Below are 19,557 nucleotides of genomic sequence, written 5' to 3' on the forward strand. Positions count from 1 at the left end.
TTTTTTTACTCAATATGATGGTATAACTGTCATACTAAAAATGAAAGTTAGATAGACATAATTCCAAAACCAAACTCCTAAACCAAACTTGCAGTCTGGCTTAACTGCCTGTAATATTGAATCTATGTGAGTTTTGCCAGAATCAGGTATTTTGGTAAGGTTTTTACAAATACAAAACTTGGGTTTTACTCATAATGACAGTATAACTGCAACATTTGATATGACAGTTATTTAAACATGACTCCTAAACCAAACATGATAAATGACTAATAATGCCTGGAGAAAGGTATGTGAGTTTTACTGGAAAAAAATAATGTGTAAGGTTTATAAAGACACAAGTTATTTTTTTTATTTAATATGATGGTATAACTGTCATACTAAATATGAAAGTTATATAAACATAACTCCAAAACCAAAATGCATTTTGTCTAAAAATGCCTGTAATATTGTATCTTTTTGAGTTTTACCAGAATCAGGTATTTTGGTAAGGTTGACAAATACAAACATTAGGTTTTACTCATAATGACAGTATACTGCCACATTCAATATGACAATTATTTAAACATAACTCCAAAACCATTATGTCTAAAAATTCCTATAAATTTGTATCTACGTGAGTTTTACTAGAATCAGTTGTTTTTGTAAGGTTAATTAGTTTTTCTCATAATGAGAGTATAATGTCACAATCAATCTGACAAAATGGCTAATAATGCCTGGAACAATGTATTTTTGTGAATTTTACTTAACAAAAATTGTGTAAGGTTTGTAAAGACACACGTTAATTTTTTTTTAACTTAATTTTACAGTATAGCTGTCATACTTTATATGAACGTTTTATAAACATAACTCCAAAACCAAACATGCAATCCGTCTAAAAATGTCTGTAATATTTATTATATGTGAGTTTTATCAGAATCAGGTATTTTGGTATGGTTTACAAATAAAAAAATAGGTTTTACTCATAGTGATAGTATAACTGCCACACTCAATATGACAGTTATTTAAACATAACTCCTAAAACACAAATGCAAAACGACTAATAATGCTTAGAGAAATGTATATTTGTGAATTTTACTGGAAAACAATATTTTGTAAGGTTTGTAAAGATACAAATTAGTGTTTTATTACTCAATATGATGGTATAATTGTCATGCTAAATATAAAAGTTATATAAACATAACTCCAAAACCAAACATACTTTGTGTCTAAAAAGTCCTGTAATATTGTATCGATGTGGGTTTTACCAGAATCAAGTATTTTGGTAAGGTTTACAAATACAAAAAATAGGTTTTACTCATAATGACAGTATAACTGCCACATTCAAAATGACAGTTATATAAACATAACGCCAAAACCAAACATGCATTATGTCTAAAAATGCCTGTAATATTGTATCTATGTGAGTTTTACCAGAATCAGGTATTTTGGTAAGGTTGAAAAATAAAAAAATTAGGTTTTACTCATAATGACAGTATAACTGTCACATTGACTGCCCCCAAACATGCATTATGTCTAAAAATGCCTATAATTTTGTATCCATGTGAGTTTTACTAGAATCAGTTGTTTTTGTAAGGTTTACAAATACAAAATATTAGTTTTACTCATAATGACAGTATACTGTCACAATCAATCTGACAATATGGCTAATAATGCCTTGAGGAATGTATCTTTGTGAATTTTACTGGAAATAATATTTTGTAAGGTTTACAAATACAAAATATTAGTTTTACTCATAATGACAGTATACTGTCACAATCAATCTGACAATATGGCTAATAATGCCTTGAGGAATGTATCTTTGTGAATTTTACTGGAAATAATATTTTGTAAGGTTTGTAAAGACACGAGTTAGTTGTTTTTTGTATACAATTTTACAGTATAGCTGTCATACTATATATGAAAGTTATATAAACACAACTCCAAAACCAAATATGCAATACGTGAGTTTTATCAGAATCAGGTATTTTGGTAAGGTTTACAAAAACAAAAATTAGGTTTTACTCATAGTGACAGTATAACTGCCACACTCAATATGACAGTTATTTAAACATAACTCCTAAAACACAAATGCAAAATGACTAATAATGCCTAGAGAAAGGTATATTTGTGAATTTTACTGGAAAACAATATTTTGTAAGGTTTGTAAAGATACAAATTATTTTTTGTTTTTTACTCAATATGATGGTATAACTTTCATACTAAATATGAAAGTTATATAAACATAACTCCAAAACCAAACATGCTTTATGTCTAAAAATTCCTGTAATATTGTATCGATGTGGGTTTAACCAGAATCAGGTATTTTGGTAAGGTTTACAAATACAAAAAATAGGTTTTACTCATAATGACAGTATAACTGCCACACTCAATATGACAGTTGTTTAAACATAATTCCTAAACCAAACATGATAAATGGCTAGTTATGCCTGGAGAAATGTATCTTTGTGAGTTTTACTGGGAAAACATTTTTTGTAAGGTTTATAAAGACACAAGTAATTTTTTTTTGTACTCAATATGATGGTATAACTGTCATACTAAATATAAAAGTTGTATAAACATAACTCCAAAACCAAACATGCATTATGTCTAAAAATGCCTGCAATATTGTATCTATGTGATTTTTACCAGAATCAGGTATTTTTGGTAAGGTTTACAAATACAAACATTAGGTTTTACTCACTATGACAGTATACTGTCACATTCAATCTGACAGTTATTTAAACATACTGTAACTCCTAAACCACAAATACAAAATGGCTCATAATGCCTGGAAAAATTTATCTTTGTGAGTTTTCCTGGAATTCTTTTTTTTTATAAGGTTTGTAAAGAAACAAATTCGTTTTTTTACTTAATATGACAGTTTAAATGTCATACTAAATATGAAAGTTAAATAAACATAACTCCAAAACCAAACTTGCAATACGTCTAAAAATGCCTGTAATTATGAATCTATATGAGTTTTACCAGAATCAGGTATTTTGGTAAGGTTTACAAATACAAAACTTGGGTTTTACTCATAATGACAGTATAACTGCATTATTTGATATGACAGTTATTTAAACATAACTCCTAAACCAAACATGATAAATGGCTAATAATGCCTGGAAAAATGTATATAAACATAACTCCAAAACCAAACATGTATTATGTCCAAAAATGCCTGTAATATTGTATCTATGTGAGTTTTACCAGAATCAGGTATTTTGGTAAGGTTTATAAATACAAAATGTAGGTTTTACTCATAATGACAGTATAACTGCCATATTCAAAATAACAGTTATTTAAACATAACTCCTGAACCAAAACGGCTAAATTGCTATTAATGCCTGGAGAAATGTATACAAACATAACTCCAAAACCAAACATGCATTATGTCTAAAAATGCCTTTAGTATTGTATATATGTGAGTTTTACCAGAATCAGGTACTTTGGTAAGGTTGAAAAATACAAAAATTAGGTTTTACTCATAATGACAGTATAACTGCCACATTGACTGCCACCAAACATGCATGATGTCTAAAAATGCCTATAATTTTGTATCCATGTGAGTTTTACTAGAATCAGTTGTTTTTGTAAGGTTTACAAATACAAAATATTAGTTTTACTCATAATGACAGTATACTGTCACATTTAATCTGACAAAATGGCTAATAATGCCTTGAGGAATGTATCTTTGTGAATTTTACTGAAAAAAATATTTTGTAAGGTTTGTAGACACGATTTAGTTGTTGTTTTGTACACAATTTAACAGTATAGCTGTCATACTATATATGAAAGTTATATAAACACAACTCCAAAACCAAATATGCAATCCGTCTAAAAATGCCTGTAATATTGAATACATGTGAGTTTTATCAGAATCAGGTATTTTGGTAAGGTTTACAAAAACAAAAATTAGGTTTTACTCAAAGTGACAGTATAACTGCCACACTCAATATGACAGTTAATTAAACATAACTCCTAAAACACAAATGCAAAATGACTAATAATGCCTGGATAAATGTATACAAACATAACTCCAAAATCAAACATGCATTATGTCTAAAAATGCCTGTAATATTGTATCTATGTGAGTTTTACCAGAATCAGGTATTTTGGTAAGGTTTATAAATACAAAATTTAGGTTTTACTCATAATGACAGTATAACTGCCATATTCAAAATAACAGTTATTTAAACATAACTCCTGAACCAAACATGCTAAATGGCTATTAATGCCTGGAGAAATGTATACAAACATAACTCCAAAACCAAACATGCATTATGTCTAAAAATGCCTTTGGTATTGTATCTATTTGAGTTTTACCAGAATCAGGTATTTTGGTAAGGTTTACATATACACAAATTTGGTTTTACTCATAATGACAGTATAACTGCCACATTTATAATGACAGTTTTGTAAACATAACTTCTATACCACACATGCAAAATGGTTAATAATGCCTGGAGAAATGTATCTTTGTGATTTTTACTAGAAAAAAATATTTTGTAAGGTTTGTAAAGACTAAAGTTAGTTTTTTTTTACTCAATATGATGGTATAACTGTCATACTAAATATGAAAGTTATATAAACATAATTTCAAAACCAAACTCCTAAACCAAACTTGCAATCTGTCTTAAACTGCCTGTAATATTGAATCTATGTGAGTTTTACCAGAATCAGGTATTTTGGTAAGGTTTACAAATACAAAACTTGGGTTTTACTCATAATGACAGTATAACTGCAACATTTGATATGACAGTTATTTAAACATAACTCCTAATCCAAACATGATAAATGGCTAATAATACCTGGAGAAATGTATCATGGTGAGTTTTACTGGAAACAAATAATTTGTAAGGTTTATGAAAACACAAGTTAGTTTTTTTATTTAATATGATGGTATAACTGTCATACTAAATATGAAAGTTATATAAACATAACTCCAAAACCAAACATGCATTATGTCTAGAAATGCCTGTAATATTGTATCTATGTGAGTTTTACCAGAATCAGGTATTTTGGTTAAGGTTGACAAATACAAAAATTAGGTTTTACTCATAATGACAGTATAACTGCCACATTGACTGCCACCAAACATGCATTATGTCTAAAAATGCTTATAATTTTGTATCTATGTGAGTTTTACTAGAATCAGTTGTTTTTGTAAGGTTTACAAATACAAAATATTAGTTTTACTCATAATGACACTATACTGTCACAATTAATCCGACAAAATGGCTAATAATGCCTTGAGGAATGTATCTTTGTGAGTTTTACTGGAAAAAAATATTTTGTAAGGTTTGTAAAGACACAAGTTAGTTTTTTTTTTACACAATTTAACAGTATAGCTGTCATACTATAAATGAAAGTTATATAAACATAATTCCAAAACCAAATATGCAATCCATCTAAAAATGCCTGTAATATTGAATATATGTGAGTTTTATCAGAATCAGGTATTTTGGTAAGGATTACGAAAACAAAAATGAGGTTTTACTCATAGTGACAATATAACTGCCACACTCAGTATGACAGTTAATTAAACATAACTCCTAAAACACAAATGCAAAATGACTACTAATGCCTAGGGAAATGTATATTTGTGAATTTTACTGGAAAATAATAATTTGTAAGGTTTTTAAATATACAAATACGTTTTTTTTTACTCAATATATAATGGTATAACTGTCATACTAAATATGAAAGTTATATAAACATAACTCCAAAACCAAACATGCTTTATGTCTAAAAATTCCTGTAATATTGTATTGATGTGTGTTTTACCAGAATCAGGTATTTTGGTAAGGTTTACAAATACAAAACATAGGTTTTACTCATAATGACAGTGTAACTGCCACACTCAATATGACAGTTATTTAAACATAACTCCTAAACCAAACATGATAAATGACTAATTATGCCTGGAGAATTGTATCTTTGTGAGTTTTACTGGGATTTTTTTTTTTTTAAGGTTTATAAAGACACAAGTTATTATTTTTTTTACTCAATATGATAGTATAACTGTCATACTAAATATGAAAGTTGTATAAACATAACTCCAAAACCAAACATGCATTATGTCTAAAAATGCCTGCAATATTGTATCTATGTGATTTTTACCAGATCGGGTATTTTTGGTAAGGTTTACAAATACAAAAATTAGGTTTTACTCACTATGACAGTATACTGTCACATTCAATCTGACAGTTATTTAAACATATTGTAACTCCTAAACCACAAATACAAAATGGCTAATAATGCCTGGAGAAATGTATCTTTGTGAGTTTTCCTGGAAAAAAAAAAAAAAATGTAAAAGGTTTGTAAAGACACAAGTTAGTTTTTTTACTTAATATGACAGTAAAACTGTCATAATAAATATGAAAGTTAAATAAACATAAATCAAATCAAATCAAATCAACTTTATTTATAAAGCACATTTAAAATTTACCAAATTTTAAATGTATTATTTAACCTGTACAATGAACAGGTTAAAAGATAAAACGAGTACCGAGCAAACACAACACAACACAAACAGAACACGATCAAAAATAAATAATTAAAATAGAATTAATAAAAACATAAAAACATAAAAACAGGATCACAGCAGGTGTATTATGGGGCGCCATTGCAGGATGGATATCACTCAGTGTTAAAAGCCATGGAATAAAAGTATGTTTTTAAGAGAGATTTAAAAACAGGAAGAGAGGAGGCTTGTCTAACACTCAGGGGTAGGTCGTTCCAGAGCTTGGGAGCAGCAACGGCGAAAGCTCTGTCACCTCTAAGCTTCAGTGTGTGAATGTGTGTGTGTATGTATGTGAATGGGTGAATGTGGAAATAGTGTCAAAGCGCTTTGAGTTCCTTAAAAAAGGTAGAAAAGCGCTATACAAGTACAACCCATTTACCATTTACCATTCAGCCTTGTGTCAGGGACCGTCAACAGCAGCTGATCGGCTGCAAACTCCAAAACCAAACTTGCAATACGTCTAAAAATGCCTGGAATATTGAATCTATGTGAGTTTTACCAGAATCAGGTATTTTGGTAAGGTTTACAAATACCAAAATTGGGTTTTACTCATAATGACAGTATAACTGCCATATTCAAAATAACAGTTATTTAAACATAACTCCTAAACCAAACATGCTATATAGCTAATAATGCCTGGAGAAATGTATCTTTGTGAGTTTTACTAGAAAAACATATTTTGTAAGGTTTGTAAAGACAAAAGTTATTTTTTTTTTTTTACTCAATATGATGGTATAACTGTCAAACTAAATATAAAAGTAATATAAACATCATTCCAAAACCAAACTCCTAAACCAAACTTGCAATCCGTCTTAAACTGCCTGTAATATTGAATCTATATGAGTTTTACCAGAATCAGATATTTTGGTAAGGTTTACAAATACAAAACCTGGGTTTTACTCATAATGACAGTATAACTGCATTATTTGATATGACAGTTATTTAAACATAACTCCTAAACCAAACATGATAAATAGCTAATAATGCCTGGAAAAATGTATATAAACATAACTCCAAAACCAAACATGCATTATGTCTAAAAATGCCTGTAATGTTGTATCTATGTGAGTTTTACCAGAATCAGGAATTTTGGTAAGGTTTATAAATACAAAAATTAGGTTTTACTCATGACAGTATAACTGCCACCCTCAATATGACGGTTATGTTAACATAACTCCTAAACCACACATGCAAAATGGCTAATAATGCCTGGAGAAATGTAGCTTTGTGAGTTTTACAGTAAAAAAATTTTTTTGTAAGGTTTGATAAGACACAAAATAGGTTTTTTTATTCAATATGTTTGTATAACTGTCATAATAAATGTAAAAGTTATATAAACATAACTCCAATACCAAACATGCAATCCGTCTAAAAATGCCTGTAATATTGAATCTATGTGAGTTTTACTAGAATCAGGTATTTTGTTAAGGTTTACAAATAAAACAATTAGGTTTTACTCACTATGACAGTATACTGTCACATTCAATCTGACAGTTATTTAAACACAAATTCTAAACCACAGATGCAAAATGGCTAATAATAACTGGAGAAATGTATTTTTGTGAGTTTTACTGGAAGAAAAATATTTTGTAAGGTTTGTATAGACACAAGATAGTTTTTTTTACTCAATATGATGGAAACATGCTTTATGTCTAAAAAATCCTGTAATATTTTATCCATGTGAGTTTTATCAGAATCAGTTATTTTGGTAATTTTACAAATACAAAAAATAGGTTTTACTCATAATGACAGTATATCTGCCACACTCAATATGACAGTTATTTAAACATAACTCTAAACCAAACATAGTTAATGGCTAATAATGCTTGGAGAAATGTATATTTGTGAGTTTTACTGGAAAAACATTTTTTTAAGGTTTATAAAGACACAAGTTAGTTTTTTTTACTCAATATGACAGTATAACTGTAATACTAAATGTAAAAAATATATAAACATGACTCCAAAACCAAACATGCATTATGTTTAAAAATGCCTGTCATTTTGTATCCATGCGAGTTTTACTAAAATCAATTGTTGTAGTAAGGTTTGCAACTACAAATTATTGGTTTTACTCACCATGATAGTATACTGTCACATTCAATTTGACAGTTATTTAAACATAACTACAAAACCACACATGCAAAATGGCTATAATGCCTGGAGAAATGTATCTTTGTGAGATTACTGGAAAAACATATTTTGTAAGGTTTGTAAAGAAACAATTAAGTTTTTTTTACTTAATATGATCAGGTGGCGACTTTTCCAGGGTGTACCCCGCCTTCCGCCCGATTGTCGCTGAGACAGGCTCCAGCGCCCCCCGCGACCCCGAAGGGAATAAGCGGTAGAAAATGGATGGATGGATGGACAGTATAACTGTCATACTAAATGTAAAAGTAGTATAAACATAACTCCAAAACCAAACATGCATTATGTCTAAAAATGCCTGTAATATTGTATCGATGTGAGTTTTACTAGAATCAGTTGTTTTTGTAAGTTTTGCAAATACAAAATATTGGTTTTACTCACTATGACAGTATAACTGCCATATTCAAAATAACAGTTATTTAAACATAACTCCTAAACCAAACATGATAAATGGCTAATAATGCCTGGAGAAATGTATCTTTGTGAGTTTTACAGAAAAAAAATAATTTGTAAGGTTTATAAAGACACAAGGTAGTTTTTTTTTTACTCAATATGATGGTATATACTAAATATGAAAGTTATATGAACATAACTCCAAAAACAAACATGAATTTTGTCTAAAATTACCTGTAATATTGTATTATGTGAGTTTTACCAGAATCAGGTATTTTGGTAAGGTTTACAAATACAAAAAATAGGTTTTACTCACTATGACAGTATATTGTCACATTCAATCTGACAGTTATGTAAACATAACTCCTAAACCACACATGCAAAATGGCTAATAATGCCTGGAGAAATGTATCTTTGTGAGTTTTACTAGGACAAATATTTTGTAAGGTTTGTAAAGACACACGTTAGTTTTTTTAACTAAATATGACAGTATAACTGTCATACTACATGCAAAAAATATATAAACATGACTCCAAAACCAAACTTTCAATCCGTCTAAAAATGTCTGTAATATTGAATCTATGTGAGTTTTACCAAAATGAGGTATTTTGGTAAGGTTGACAAATAAAAAAAATAGGTTTTACTGATAGTGACATTATAAGTGCCACACTCAATATGACTGTTATTTAAACATAACTCCTAAACCAAACATGCTAAATGGCTAATAATGCCTAGAGAAAGGAATCTTTGTGACTTTTACTGAAAAAAAAATAATTTGTAAGGTTTATAAAGACACAAATTAGTTTTTTTCTACTCAATATGATGGTATAAATGTCATACTAAGTATAAAAGTTATATAAACATAACTCCAAAACCAAACATGCATTTTGTCTGAAAATTATTGTTATATTGTATCTATGTGAGTTTAACCAGAATCAGGTATTTTGGTAAGGTTTACATATACAAAAATTAGGTTTTACTCATAATGACAGTATAACTGCCTCATTCAAAATGACAGTTATGTAAACATAACTCCTAAACCACTCATGCAAAATGGTTAATAATGCCTGAAAAAATAGTTGTTGTTTTTTACTCAATATGACAGTAATACTGTCATACTAAATGTGAAAGTTATATAAATATATCTCCAAAACCAAACATGCATTATGTCTAAAAATGCCTGTAATATTGTATCCATGTGAGTTTCACTAGAATAAGTTGTTTTTGTAAGTTTTGCAAATACAAAATACTGGTTTTACTCACTGTGACATTATACTGTCACATTCAATCTGACAGTTATTTAAACATAACTCATGGATGGAACTCCTAAACCACACATGCAAATTGGTTAATAATGCCTGGAGAAATGTATCTTTGTGAGTTTTAATGGGAAAAAATAATATTTTGTAAGGTTTGTAAAGACACAAGTTAGTTCTTTTTTACATAATATGACAATATAAATGTCATACTAAATATTAAAGTTATATAAACATAACTCCAAAACCAAACATGCAATCCGTCTAAAAATGCCTGTAATATTGAATCTATGTTAGTTTTATTAGAATCAGGTATTTTGGTAAGGTTTACAAATACAAAAATGAGGTTTTACTCATAATGACGGATAACTGCCACATTCAAAATGACAGTTATTTAAACATAATTTCCTAACCACACATGCAAAAATGCTAATAATGCCTAAAACAATGCATCCTTGTGAGTTTTACTCGAACATATGCTTTTTTAAGGCTTGCAATTACAAAAAGTGGTTGTTTACTCAATATGACAGCAATGTTCTTAAAATCCTCTAATAATGCGGAAAAAGCAATACAAATGTTTTTCAACATAATTCCTAAACCAAACATGCAAAATTTCTAATAAAGCCTGTAGACATGTGTCTTTGTTAGTTTTACTAGGAAAAATATATTTTGTAAGGTTTGCAAATTTGCAAGTTAGTTTTTTTAATTCAATATGACTGTATAACTTTCATACTAAATATGAAAGTTACATAATTCCAAAACTAAACATGCATTATGTTTAAAAATGCCTAAAATATTGTATCTATGTGAGTTTTACCGGAATCAGGTAATTTAATAAGGTTTACAAATACAAAAATTAGGTTTTACTCATAATGACAGTATAACTTCTCTAATCAATTTGACATTTATTTAAACATAACTTCCTAACCACACATGCAAAAAGGCTAATAAAGCCTAAAACAATGCATCCTTGTGAGTTTTACTCGAAACATATGCTTTTTTAAGACTTGCAATTACAAAAAGTAGTTTTTTGCTCAATATGACAGTTTTTAAAATCCTGATATAATGCGAAAAAAGCAATAAAAGAGTTTTTCAACATAATTCCTAAACCAAACATGCATTATGTCTTAAAATGCCTATAATATTGTATCCAAGTGAGTGTTAGTAGAATCATTTGTTTTTGTAAGGTTTACAAATACAACATTTTGGTTTTACTCACTATGACAGTATACTGTCACATTCAATCTGACTGTTATTTAAACATAAATTCTAAACCACAGATGCAAAATGGCTAATAATGCCTGGAGAAATGTATTTTTTTGAGTTTTACTGGAAAAAAATATATTTTGTAAGGTTTGTTTGGACAAAAGTTAGTTTTTTTTACTCAATATGATGGTATAAATTTGAAAGTTATATAAACACAACTTCAAAACCAAACATGCAATCCATCTAAAAATGCCTGTAATATTGAATCTATGTGAGTTTTAACAGAATCAGGTATTTTGGTAAGGTTTACAAATACAAAAATTACGTTTTACTCATAACGACAGTATAACTGCCACGTTCAAAATGACAGTTATTTAAATATAACTCCTAAACCACACATGCTAAATGGCTAATAATGCTTGGAAAAATGTATATTTGTGAGTTTTACTGGAAAAAAAAAAAAGTAAGGTTTGTAAAGACACAAGTTATTTTTTTTACTCAATATGACATTATTACTGTCATACTAAATGTAAAAGTTATATAAACCTAACTCCAAAACCAAACATTCATTTATCATGTTTGGTTTAGGAGTTATGTTTAAATAACTGTCGTATTGAGTGTGGCAGTTATACTGTCATTATGAGTAAAACCTATTTTTTGTATTTGTAAACCTTACCAAAATACCTGATTCTGTTAAAACCCACATCGATACAATATTACAGGCAGTTTAAGACGGATTGCAAGTTTGGTTTAGGAGTTTGGTTTTGGAATTATGTTTATATTACTTTTCTATTTAGTTTGACAGTTATACCATCATATTGAGTAAAAAAAAAAAACTTTTTTCTTTACAAACCTTACAAAATATTTTTTCTAGTAAAACTCACAGATACATTTCTCCAGGCATTATTAGCCATTTAGCATGTTTGGTTTAGGAGTTATGTTTAAATAACTGTTATTTTGAATATGGCAGTTATACTGTCATTATGAGCAAAACCTATTTTTTGTAATTGTAAACTTTACCAAAATACCTGATTCTGGTAAAACCCACATCGATACAATATTACAGGAATTTTTAGACATAAAGCATGTTTGGTTTTGGAGTTATGTTTATATAACTTTCATATTTAGTATGAAAGTTATACCATCATATTGAGTAAAAAACAAAAAATAATTTGTATCTTTACAAACCTTACAAAATATTGTTTTCCAGTAAAATTCACAAATATACCTTTCTCTAGGCATTATTAGTCATTTTGCATTTGTGTTTTAGGAGTTATGTTTAATTAACTGTCATATTGAGTGTGGCAGTTATACTGTCACTATGAGTAAAACCTAATTTTTGTTTTTGTAAACCTTACCAAAATACCTGATTCTGATAAAACTCAAATGTATTCAATATTACAGGCATTTTTAGACGTATTGCATATTTGGTTTTGGAGTTGTGTTTATATAACTTTCATATATAGTATGTCAGCTATACTGTTAAATTGTGTAAAAAAACAACAACTAAATCGTGTCTTTACAAACCTTACACAATATTTTTTCCAGTAAAATTCACAAAGATACATTCCTCAAGGCATTATTAGCCATTTTGTCAGATTAAATGTGACAGTATACTGTCATTATGAGTAAAACTAATATTTTGTATTTGTAAACCTTACAAAAACAACTGAATCTAGTAAAACTCACATGGATTCAAAATTATAGGCATTTTTAGACATCATGCATTTTTGGTGGCAGTTAATGTGGCAGTTATACTGTCATTATGAGTAAAACCTAATTTTTGCATTTTTCAACCTTACCAAAATATCTGAATCTGGTAAAACTCACATAGATACAATACTAAAGGCATTTTTAGACATAATGCATATTTGGTTTTGGAGTTATGTTTGTATACATTTCTCCAGGCATTAATAACAATTTAGCATGTTTGGTTGAGGAGTTATATTTAAATAATTGTTATTTTGAATATGGCAGTTATACTGTCATTATGAGTAAAACCTAAATTTTGTATTTATAAACCTTACCAAAATACCTGATTTTTTTTTGGTTTTGGAGTTATGTTTATATATATTTCATATTTGGTATGACAGTTATACTTATTTGCTTCTTTGCAAAACTTACAAACTTTAGTAAAACTAAAATATTGTATCTATGTGAGTTTTGCAAAAATCAGTTAATTTGGTAAGGTGTACAATTACATAAATTAGGGGTTTACTCATAATGACAGATAACTGCTACATTCAATTTGACAGTTATTTAAACATAACTCCTAAACCAAACATGCTAAATGGCTAATAATGCCTGGAGAAATGTGAGTTTTACTAGAAAGAAATATTTTGTAAGGTTTGTAAAGAAAAAAGTTATTTTTTTTACTCAATATGATGGTATAACTTTCAAACTAAATATAAAAGTAATATAAACATAATTCCAAAACCAAACTCCTAAACCAAACTTGCAATCCGTTTTAAACTGCCTGTAATATTGAATCTATATGAGTTTTACCAGAATCAGGTATTTTGGTAAGGTTTACAAATACAAAACTTGGTTTTTACTCATAATGACAGTACAACTGCATTATTTGATATGACAGTTATTTAAACATAACTCCTAAACCAAACATGATAAATGGCTAATAATGCCTGGAAAAAGGAATATAAAAATAACTCCGAAACCAAACATGGATGAGTCTAAAAATGCCTGTAATATTGTATCTATGTGAGTTTTACCAGAATCAGGTGTTTTGGTAATGTTTATTAATACAAAATTTAGGTTTTACTCATAATGACAGTATAACTGCCATATTCATAGTAACAGTTATTTAAACATAACTCCTGAACCAAACATGCTAAATGGCTATTAATGCCTGGAGAAATGTATACAAACATAACTCCAAAACCAAACATGCATTATGTCTAAAAATGCCTTTAGTATTGTATCTATATGAGTTTTACCAGAATCAGGTATTTTGGTAAGGTTGAAAAATACAAAAATTAGGTTTTACTCATAATGACAGTCTTTAATCTGACAAAATGGCTAATAATGCCTTGAGGAATGTATCTTTGTGAATTTTACTGGAAAAAATATTTTGTAAGGTTTGTAAAGACACGATTTAGTTGTTTTTTTTCACACCATTTAACAGTATAGCTGTCATACTATATATGAAAGTTATATAAACACAACTCCAAAACCAAATATGCAATCCGTCTAAAAATGCCTGTAATATTGAATACATGTGAGTTTGATCAGAATCAGGTATTTTGGGTTTTACTCATAGTGACAGTATAACTGCCACACTCAATATGACAGTTAATTAAACATAACTCCTAAAACACAAATGCAAAATGACTAATAATGCCTAGAGAAAGGTATATTTGTGAATTTTACTGGAAAACAATATTTTGTAAGGTTTGTAAAGATACAAATTATTTTTTGTTTTTCACTCAATATGATGATATAACTGTCATACTAAATATGAAAGTTATATAAACATAACTCCAAAACCAAACATGCTTTATGTCTAAAAATTCCTGTAATATTGTATCGTTGTGGGTTTTACCAGAATCACGTATTTTGGTAAAGTTTACAAATACAAAAAATAGGTTTTACTCATAATGACAGTATAACTGCCACACTCAATATGACAGTTGTTTAAACATAACTCCTAAACCAAACATGATAAATGGCTAATTATGCCTGGAGAAATGTATCTTTGTGAGTTTTACTGGGAACATTTTTTTTTTGTAAGGTTTATAAAGACACAAGTTAGTTTTTTTAATTTAATATGATGGTATAACTGTCATACTAAATATAAAAGTTGTATAAATATAGTTTTGGAGTTATGTTTATATACCTTTTATATTTAGTATGACAGTTATACCATTATATTAAGTAAAAAAAACTAATTTGTGTCTTTACAAACCTTACAAATCTTTTTATTTTTCATTAAATTTCGCAAAGATACATTTTTCCAGGCATTATTAGTCATTTTGCATTTGTTTTTTAGGAGTTATGTTTAAAAAACTGTCATATTGAGTGTGGCATTTATACTGTCATTATGAGTAAAACCTAATTTTTGTATTTGTAAACCTTACCAAAATACCTCATTTTGGTAAAACTCACATAGATTCAATATTACAGGCATTTTTAGACGGATTTCAAGTTTGGTTTTAGAGTTATGTGTATATAACTTTCATATTTAGTATGACAGTTATACTGTCAAATTGAGAAAAAAAAAAAAAACTTGTAATTTTACAAACCTTACAATATATTTTTTCCAGTAAAATTCACAGAGATACATTTTTCCAGGCATTATTAGTCATTTTGCATGTGTGGTTTAGGAGTTATGTTTAAATAGCTGTCAGATTGAATGTGACAGTATACTGTCATAGTGAGTAAAACCAATATTTTGTATTTGCAAAACTTACAAAAACAACTGATTCTAGTAAAACTCACATGGATACAATATTACAGGCATTTTTAGACATAATGCATGTTTGGTTTTGGAGTTATGTTTATACTACTTTTACATTTAGTGTGACAGTTATACTGTCCATCCATCCATCCATTTTCTACCGCTTATTCCCTTGGGGGTCGCGGGGGGCGCTGAAGCCTATCTCAGCTACAATCGGGCGGAAGGCGGCGTACACCCTGGAAAAGTAGCCACCTCATCATATTAAGTAAAAAAAACTAAATTGTTTCTTTACAAACCTTACAAAATATGTTTTTACAGTAATCTCACAAAGATACATTTCTCCAGGCATTATAGCCATTTTGCATGTGTGGTTTGGTAGTTATAATTAAATAACTGTCAAATTGAATGTGACAGTATACTATCATGGTGAGTAAAACCAATATTTTGTAATTGCAAACCTTACTACAACAATTGATTTTAGTAAAACTCGCATGGATACAAAATTACAGGCATTTTTAAACATAATGCATGTTTGGTTTTGGAGTTATGTTTATATGTTTTTTACATGTAGTATTACAGTAATGCTGTCATATTGAGTAAAAAAAAAACTAACTTGTGTCTTTACAAACCTTACAAAATTTATTTCCCAGTAAAACTCACAAAGATACATTTCTCCAGGCATTATTAGCCATTAACCATGTTTGGTTTAGAGTTATGTTTAAATAACAGTCAGATTGAATGTGACAGTATACTGTCATAGTGAGTAAAACCTAATTTTTGTATTTGTAAACCTTAACAAAATACCTGATTCTAGTAAAACTCACATAGATTCAATATTACAGGCATTTTTAGACGGATTGCATGTTTGGTATTGGAGTTATGTTTATATAACTTTTACATTTATTATGACAGTTATACAAACATATTGAATAAAAAAACCTATTTTGTGTCTTATCAAACCTTACAAAATATTTTTTTTCCTGTAAAACTCACAAAGATACATTTCTCCAGGCATTATTAGCCATTTTGCATGTGTGGTTTAGGAGTTATGTTAACATAACCGTCATATTGAGGGTGACAGTTATACTGTCATTATGAGTAAAACATAATTTTTGTATTTATAAACCTTACCAAAATTCCTGATTCTGATAAAACTCACATAGACACAATATTACAGGCATTTTTAGACATAATGCATGTTTAGTTTTGGAGTTATGTTTATATATATTTTTCCAGGCATTATTAGCTATTTATCATGTTTGGTTTAGGAGTTATGTTTGAATAACTGTCATATCAAATAATGCAGTTATACTGTCATTATGAGTAAAACCCAAGTTTTGTATTTGTAAACCTTACCAAAATACCTGATTCTGGTAAAACTCACATAGAATAAATATTACAGGCAGTTTAAGACATATTGCAAGTTTGGTTTAGGAGTTTGGTTTTGGAATTATGTTTATATAACTTTCATATTTAGTATGGCAGCTATACCATCATATTGAGTAAAAAAAAAACTAACTTTTGTCTTTACAAACCTTACAAAATATTTTTTTCTAGTAAAAATCACAAAGATACATTTCTCCAGGCATGTATCATGTTTGGTTTAGGAATTATGTTTAAATAACTGTCATGTTGAGTGTGGCAGTTATATTGTCATTATGAGTAAAACCTATTTTTTGTATTTGTAAACCTAAACAAAATGCCTGATTCTGGTAAAACTCATATAGATACAATATTACAGGAATTTTTAGACATAAAACATGTTTGGTTTAGGAGTTATGTTTTTAATTTTTTTACATTTAGTAAGACAGTTTTACTGTCATATTGAGTAAGAAAAAAATAATTTGTGTCTTTACAAACCCATTCATCCATCAATTTTCTACCGCTTATTCCCTTTGTGGTTGCGGGGGGCGCTGGAGCCTATCTCAGCTACAATCGGGCGGAAGGCGGGGTACACCCTGGACAAGTCGCCAGCTCATCGCAGTCTTTACAAACCTTACAAAATTGTAAAACTTAAAAAGATACATTTCTCCAGGCATTATTAACCATTTTGCATGTGTGGTTTAGGAGTTATGTTTACATAACTGTCATATTGAATGTGGCAGTTATACTGTCATTATGAGTAAAACCTATTTTTTGTTTTTGTAAACCTTACCAAAATACCTGATTCTAGTAAAACGAACATAGATTCATTGGTTTTGGAGTTATGTTAATATAACTTTCATATTTAGTATGACAGTTTATCATCATATTGAGTAAAAAATTTACTTGTATCTTTATAAACCATACAAATTCGTTTTTTCCAGTAAAACTCACAAAGATACATTTCTCCAGGTATTATTAACCATTTTGCATGTGTGGTATAGGAGTTATGTTTACATAACTGTCATATTAAATGTGGCAGTTATACTGTCAATATGAGTAAAACCAAATTTGTGTATATCTAAACCTTACCAAAATACCTGATTCTGGTAAAACTCACATAGATACAATATTACAGGCATTTTTAGACGTATTGCAAGTTTGGTTTTGTAGTTATGTTTATTTAACTTTTATATTTAGTATGCCAGTTATACTGTCACAATAAGTAAAAAACTAACTTGTGTCTTTACAAACCTTACCATTTTTTTTTTTTTCCAGGAAAACTCACAAAGATACATTGCTCCAGGCATTATTAGCCATTTTGCATTTGTGGTTTAGGAATTATGTTTAAATACCTGTCATGTTAAATGTGGCAGTTACATTGTCATTATGAGTAAAACGTAATTTTTGTATTTGTAAACCTTACCAAAATACCTGATTCTGGTAAAATTCACATAGATACAATATTACAGGAATTTTTAGACATAAAACATGTTTGGTTTTGGAGTTATGTTTATATAACTTTCATATTTAGTATGACAGTTATACCATTATATTGAGTAAAAAAAAAAAAAACGTGTCTTTATAAACCTTACTTTTTTTTTTCCAGCAAAACTCACAAAGATACATTTCTCCAGGTATAATTAGCCATTTATCATGTTTGGTTTAGGAGTTATGTTTAAATAACTGTCATATTGAGTGTGGCAGTTATACTGTCATTATGAGTAAAACCTAGATTTTGTATTTGTAAACCTTATCAAAATACCTGATTCTGGTAAAAATCACATATATACAATATTACAGGCATTTTTAGACATAATGCATGTTTGGTTTTGGAGTTATGTTCATACAACTTTCATATTTAGTATGACAGTTATACCATTATATTGAATAAAAAAAAATAACTTGTGTTTTTATAAGCCTTACTTTTTTTTTTTCCAGTAAAACTCCCAAAAATACATTTCTCCAGGTATAATTAGCCATTTATCATGTTTGGCTTAGGAGTTATGTTTAAACAACTGTCATATTGAGTGTGGCAGTTATACTGTCGTAATGAGTAAAACCTATTTTTTGTACCACATCGATACAATATTACAGGAATTTTTAGACATAAAGCATGTTTGGTTTTGGAGTTATGTTTATATAACTTTCATATTTAGTATGAAAGTTATACCATCAAATTGAGTAAAAAAAACAAACTAATTTGTATCTTACAAACCTTACAAAATATTGTTTTCCAGTAAAATTTACAAATATACCTTTCTCTAGGCATTATT

This window comes from Nerophis lumbriciformis, linkage group LG06, assembly GCF_033978685.3.
Source record: "Nerophis lumbriciformis linkage group LG06, RoL_Nlum_v2.1, whole genome shotgun sequence".
NCBI lineage: Eukaryota > Metazoa > Chordata > Actinopteri > Syngnathiformes > Syngnathidae > Nerophis > Nerophis lumbriciformis.